At 37.6% G+C, this 7604-nt stretch overlaps 1 pseudogene; it reads left to right on the top strand.

Annotated features, from left to right (window-relative positions):
- The first annotated feature begins 1116 nt into the window (after window positions 1-1116).
- Window positions 1117-6662, top strand: LOC139726080 (cytochrome P450 2J2-like; annotated as a pseudogene).
- Window positions 6663-7604: the final 942 nt, after the last annotated feature.

Here is a 7604-nt window from a genome sequence, read left to right as displayed (position 1 = left end):
GTTTGATTAATTTTACTCGCACCATGAGATATTTTGTACAACTGCACTTTCACATATGAACAGCACGCACAGCGTGGATCACGTCTGAATAATCTTCACGTGCGAAGGACGCAGGGCTACCAGAAGAAGAAGATGAAGAAGAATTTTAAAAAAATGGTAATCATGCAAATTAGAGAAGGGAATATTTTCATGTCAGGCGTTTTCCGCTAATCTCTGAAGTATATTTGCCATAAAGAAATCGCTTTTGCATGAAATAGAACGAACAACATGTACTCTTCATGACATTGAATTATAAACATCACTCACGTAATCACAGAAATGAAGTGGACATAATGTCTCGATGTAACCGACTAACTGCACATGTGGTCATAAATACAATTAATTGTGATATGTCCATAGAGTGCGTTTTGTCGTTTGTATGTTACCATCACAAATTACCACATTCCTCTGGGTAACCTTTTTACCTATCATGCCTATACCGCAACATTAAAAAAAATCATCCTTAATGATCAATTTGTATTATTATTATTCAATGGATGCCAGCTGCATGGAAAGCAACGCCGCTCTTTGCACGTACAATTTTATTATAAGGAAACACGACTTAAGTTCAAGCGATGGGGAACATAAAAAGAAAGTGCATTTTGCTAAAAACAAACCCCCCCCCCCCCTCAAAAAAAAAAAACTCTACGAATAAACGAAACAAAAACCGAATCAAATGAAAATGTGAAACGGACACGGACGTTATTTACTAAAGATATTTGAATAAAGCTGTTGACCTTGTCGAGGGCAAGGTTATGTTCATTGAATTTATTAAACGTAGTCCATCCAAAGTCCACTTCTTTGAAGACTGATGGTCGAAACTGGCATCATAATTATCAGTCATTTTGGGCAGGGTCAAGAGGTCTAAGTCACATTCTGATTAATTGTTGTTCACGTGATGGCAAGGTTGAATCGAAGAGATAAGCTATAATAGTATTGTATTCTTTTTCTATACAGCAGATATCATAATGACGCTGAGCGTTTTGCCCTCGGACAACAATTTCTAACCATTTCCAGCTTGGTTTCGTTTTTGTTTATCGTTATACGCTAGAGTAGGGAAATCAACTAACTGAAATTATGACAGTCATTTCAACCGCATTACTTATTGGATTGTGCAGTTTCATGGTGACTCTCTGGTTTGTACGTAGGCCCACTTATAGGAGGAAAAATTTGCCCCCTGGTCCGTGGTCCTTACCGCTTATAGGATACCGCTTTGGCGGACGACCAAGCCACGAGACATAGGCTACCAGGATCTTGCTCGACGATACGGTCCCGTATTCAGCTTGCGGAAAGGACCATACTTCACCGTAGTTTTGAATGACAAACTCTCCATTAGGCAGGCTCTGGTAAAGAACGGAGATGCATTTTCTGATCGCTATGTTCCAAAGCATATACTGGAAGGCATTCCGGACAAGACCAAGAGTTGTAAGTTCTAATGTTTTAATTCTAATTCGATACAGTTATATTGTTGTGTGATTGGCGTGTAAATGTGTGTGTGTGTGAATGTGTGTGTGTGTGTGTGTGTGTGAATTGTGTTAGATGTATAATTGTCATGATTATTTCAGGGTCTCATTTTTTTATATGTGACCTTGCATCACAAAACGAACAAAAAGTTGCACCCCTTGATTTTAAGTGAGCGGTCAAAACAAGTGAAAAGCGTCAATTGACTTAATTTTGAGTTTTTTCATATTACCTGAAAGAGCTATCCTTCTTCTACATTATGCTCTAATTTGGGATCATGACATGAATGAGAAAGTGTGTTTTTAGCACGTTTTCTGCAATCCTTTTTGGAGGAGAGTAGAATGATCAAGTATGTTTTAGAGGTCCCTTTTCAATTCTTGAAATCCCTAGCACTCTCTTCAATTTCAAGTCTAATAACTTTTGAAAGGATAATGCTACTGCTATGAAAGTTGGCAGTAATCATGGGCAGAATGTGTTAATGGAACATGCCCAATTGTAGCTTAATCTGATAATCCCTTCATTGCTGTTGCTCAGGTGGTTTACATCCTGTGTTTTGTCCCTTTCATTGCACAGCTAGCACGGCTTGGTAAATGATTAAGCGCTTGAATAGACTCTGTACTTCAGAACTTCTTTTCTCAGTTCACACTTTTCCAGAGTGGGTGCTTTCTTTCCAGTATTTAGATAGGTTAGGGGAGTCTATAGGAATTGAGTTATACATCATTTTAAAGCTTAGAGTCTAGTCTTTCAGAATATGCCCTTAACTAAAATTCCATGTCTGGCGACTTTTTGTTTGTTTTGTGGTGCAGGGTCGCATATAGGGCCTCGGCCTTTCTGCTGATTCCTTACAGCTGCATAATTTCTCTTTTTTTGTACGTGCAAGTGTCACGATATTTGAATTGTCTTATTTTATATGATGTATCTTTGTATGATTTATGCTATGTGTTAAACAAAGGAACTTGAACTTGATCTTGAAGGCTGTTCATATCTCGTTTCCTTAGTATCAATAGTAAAGAACTCTTAGCTTCACTGATTTACACGTCTGGTGACTGATTACACATTGCGATATGAAGATATCGAATTTTATATTTTTGTATGCTTTCATGGCACAATCAGTCAATCGCAGGAGAAATAAGCTTCTAATGTTCTTGCCTTCAGGTCTCCCCTTTACAAGAATACAAATCTGTACTATGTTAATTTTTCTGTTTTGACACGGATTTGAATTAGAGAAAAATGTAGCCTTGAAATAGATTCGCCATTATCGACGAACAGCAATGCTCGATGAAATCGAAGAAAGCTACAATATATTGATAGAGTTATTTTTTATACCGACATTTATAGACACTTTTCAATCATTAAGTTAATACTACACTCTTCAAAAAGTATGTTCCCATTACTCTTAAAAGATAGGTCTATATATGCACGGGGAGAAAGATCCGAAAATTCGTGTAGATATTAATGTACTGTCCGTTTGATTTGTGACTATTATTTTTCAGCTTCCATAGTATGGAGCAATGGAAAGTCTTGGAGTGATCTCCGAAAATTTGGCCTCGTCACTCTCCGGGCTTTCGGCATGGGTAAGAAAAGCCTCGAACCTCAAATCAACCTTGAGGCAAAGTACCTTGGTGATGAAATTGAGGCTACTCAAGACAAGCCCATCGAGATACTGCAGTACCTCAACAAGGCGACTTCGAATATCATCTGCCAACTTGTTTTTGGTAACAGATTCGATTACGATGACGTGGAATACCAGAAGGTAGTAGACTCGATAACCAGGCTCTTCACCAGCGTATCGGATTCTGATCCCGTGAATGTCTTCTCTTTCCTCCTCTACACCCCTTGGTGCCGTGAGTTTCAAACAAACTTTTTGATATCGAAGAAATTTATTCTTTCTGAAATGCATCGTCATCGCGACACGTTTCAGAAAAGCGACATTCGCAGCATGGTAGACGCATTCATTGCACATGACATATCTGATGTGTTCACTTTGGAAGAGTTTTGGCGGTCCGTCCTAGACTTCTTTGCGGCAGGCTTGGAGACGACCTCGTTGACGTTGTCGTGGATGATTCTCTACCTGATGACCTATCCAGACGTACAACGAAAGGTAAACTCTTTGTACTTGTTTGCAAACTGCATAATTATGCCCACATTTGAATATGACATTGAACGTTTTGTTACAAAGTGGAAATGAAATGACAATGTTGATGCGATATCCCTCTCTGCATAGGTTTAACAAAATTTTATAAAAGTCTACGTCCGGATTCATAAGTTAAGAGATCACATGCTACGAAAAAATATACATTTTTTTTTTCATTTCTACATTCGTATGCATTATCAAGAAGAGGTGACTTTGCCAGTAACTGCGACTAGAGCCTAAATGTCCTTTTTGTCCTACCACAAAAATCAATAATCAGGTTTATGACCGTGACCGCGTGGCAAATCCGTCTTGTTTGGCTATATTATATAATATGTATATCGGCCAGCAATGATAAGGGCATTACCCTTTTTGGAGCCTTCAAGGAAGATGCTAGTATGAGAATTGGTAACGGGGTAGAAGAAGATATATGATGCATGGAGATGTTATTCATGACGTCATAAGCCGTTTATGTGGACAAAAAAAAAGTGGGTTGAAGAAAACGGTATCATGGGTTCCGTAAAGAAAAATAAGATGATCAAGGAATGGCCTAAAGATTCATAAACACTAAAAGAAAGAAACAAACAAAAGCAAACGAACAAACAAACAAAAAAGGAAATATCCTAACTCTTAAACCTTTTTATTTGTTCTGTTGATGGTCATTTTGGCCCTCGATTATACATGAGATGTGCGTGGGTAAGATAGCTATTATAAAGAGTCCTATACAAAGATAGCATGTGGAGGCAGGGATGTATGAAGATGTCCTTGTCCAAGGTGATCAGCAAGTCCTGCTTGCCATCTACCCCTCTCCCTCTCTTTCTTGTTTAAAGAATAAAATAATGGAAGAGTGAATACTTCTCACGCATAAATTGCTATAGACGCTAATATTGTCTTTACTTTATGGTAAAACACACCAATAATACAATTATAATATTCCCTGAAGGAACTAGGTTTAGCAATTGTGGCTATTATTTTCCCCATCGGTGTCGGACTCTACCACTGATGTGATAATGACAGTGGAGGAGAAATGTGCTCATGGCGGCTTTCTATGACAATAATAATTCATGTCAAGATTTCTCTTTGCAAGTGAAGGTGATAATAGGACCAATAATATGTTGCATCTAGCACCTCGGAACCCTCTTCCCAAGAAAGCAGAATTAGATTTAAAGACAACTATGTAACTTTCAACTCAACAGTGCTTTTGCCTTGTCGTCAACATACAGGTACAGGCCGAGTTGGACAATGTTGTTGGGCGGAGCCGACAGCCAACACTGGGCGACAGGGAGAATTTACCTTTCTGCGAGGCTACGATACTTGAAGTGATGCGCCTGAGACCAGTTTTTCCCAACACGTTGCCCCACAAAACTTCATGCGATGTTTCCTTGTCTGGTTACACCATACCTCGGGGGACCATTGTGATCCCTAACATCTGGGCTGTTCACCATGACAGCAAAGAGTGGATGGATCCAGAAGAATTTAAGCCACAGCGATTCCTGTCTGATGACGGGAAAACTGTCATTAAAAGTGACGCGTGGATGCCGTTTGGCGTTGGTAAGTGCATCTGACCTAGCGAATCTTAGTTATATCTAATCTTGTGTAATGAATGCAGTCAAAACTTCACGAATACCATGTCATAGGAGATGGTACGTCATCGTTGTCCGTCATATAATTATCAAAGAAACCTGACATTTAGGAATGCACAGTTTATTCTGCACGCGTCTCCGCAAAACAAGAATCTCCCAGAAACGCATTGAAGTCTAATTAATAAACAGTGTATGGTTAGATAATGTTGTCTAAACTAATTCCGCATTCTTAACCATTCATTCTAAGATACATGCGTGTTGTTATATTTTTACTCACTGTGAAGCGTAGATGCCAATCTGGGCAAAATAATTAATGCAACAACGAACTGTAAGGAAATATGTCACCCTCTCCCTCCTCAAACTTTATTTCTTTTGTTTATTTTTTTCTCCAAGATTCCCATTTTATCCAATGCATATGACTCATATGTCTGTCTTCGAATGTAACCAGACAGTCCTTCATAATTTTATTCTTTCTGGCTTTCGCGGCGATGCTCTCTCTTTGTATATAGCCTACTTATGTGGTTACTCAACTGTTACATTTATTATTCATTTACTTGTTTCTTTATTCGTCTAGATGTATATAACATTATTATATCGATTACATCATACTATCAAATTCATTTCTAACGGCACCGTTACATTTAAGACATATTTTCTTCTTCCAGGTTACCGACTACAATCAACAAGTTGATTAATCAACCACTTGTAGAGAGGTCGGCAGTGCACTTTGCAGAATTTTTTTGTAATCAATTTTGATGAAAGTTGATAATTGCAAATGGAAGGGCTTAATTTCAATAAACTTGGAAAAAATAACGAAGTTGTTGATAAGCAGAAGTAACCAGAAATGGTAATTCATAGCAGTCTCTCATCTGCATTATTAGATACGATCACCAAGAATCAAAATACGTGTAGGTCTAACACATCTGTATGATATGGCATAAGCCATTTTCTGGGAAGTAGAACTGAAGAGTTTGTTCGCAAAAAAACGATAAGTCCATTTTTGAAGATTTTGAAGTACGGTCTCTGTCATAAAGTACAAAATAATACCTTTTAGATGATCTAAAACGTATTGGTCACTACATATAAAGGTACATTACTGAAGTTATGGTCAAAAGAAGCAAAAAAAATTCTTATTATTCTCTTTATTTTTCTTGACCTTTAATCGCAAATATCTCCATTTGGCAAATATGGACATATCGGTTTTTGCAAACAAACTCTTCAACTCTTGTAAAACTCTGTGTCAATTTATCTTGATTGTTGGGTGCACAGGTCGCCGAGAGTGTCTGGGGCTTCAACTGGCCAAAATGGAGGTCTTCTTATTCTTCACCAATCTTTTTCAGCGATTTGAGTTTCGAATTCCACCCGGCCATCCCAAGTCAAGCTTGCGGGGCGTCAGTGGACTTTCCACAGCACCCACGAAGTATTCAACGTGTGCCATACAGCGTTAAATTTCACTAAATCTGTAACAACTTATAGATACAAGTGTATAATTCGTCTACCGTTCTAATCACGTGTGGAGTTCCACAAGGAAATCCTCTTGGTCCACTGTTATTCTCTATTTGTGTAAACGACATTCGATATTCTTCGAGTGTTCTCTCTTTTATCCTCTTTGCTGATGATTCCAATTTATTTTGTATTCATAGTGATCCTAATGATTTAGTATACCAGAAGTTTAAAATGTTGATTTTACACATGTTTGAGATTTAGATAGATCAATATTAAAGCCTCCCATGATATTGCAATCTTTAATTATAACCTAACAATGTAATTTGTAATAAGGACTGCTTAAATGAGAGCTAGGTACATTATAAGGGTAAGTCACTCTTTTTATTTCAATAATCATGAAGTGATTGAATTCACTAGGACACAAACGATCAAAGATTTGCTTTAACAAGATATATCAAGTCTGTTCAGAAGTATCATTTGTACCCGTACTAAGTACTATAGGTTTTTGCGGTCAATTTCATATTTTTGTCATTCTAACTATTGAATATGCAGTCAAATACACACAGTACTTGCATGCAAAATTGATAGGGAACTTCAAATTTGAAATCTTAGCAATCAGTAATGGGAACTCTATTTCCTTTTGGTCAAATCAAATTCGAGCAAATGTGAGCAATGTCATTTCGTATACTTGTATATTGAATGCACGCGATGGTTACGTTGAGCTTATTTTGGGACAAATTCCAAATTCTGTTGATCACTTTCCTAGTTTCTGCAATCAACTCAAAAACAGTTCAAACACAGTCGTTGATAGCACCACACGAACATAAAAAATATCAAAACAATTTCCCAACACTAACCACACAATGTACCAAGTCATAGACAACTTGACACATAATCTCACGTAATCTCACAAAATGGAAACCGATAATATTTTTATATCAATT

This window comes from Diadema antillarum, unplaced genomic scaffold, assembly GCF_040938485.1.
Source record: "Diadema antillarum isolate AM-2024a unplaced genomic scaffold, OU_Dant_1.0 seq00000079_RagTag, whole genome shotgun sequence".
Lineage (NCBI taxonomy): Eukaryota > Metazoa > Echinodermata > Echinoidea > Diadematoida > Diadematidae > Diadema > Diadema antillarum.
This window is presented reverse-complemented; position numbering and strand designations above follow the sequence as displayed.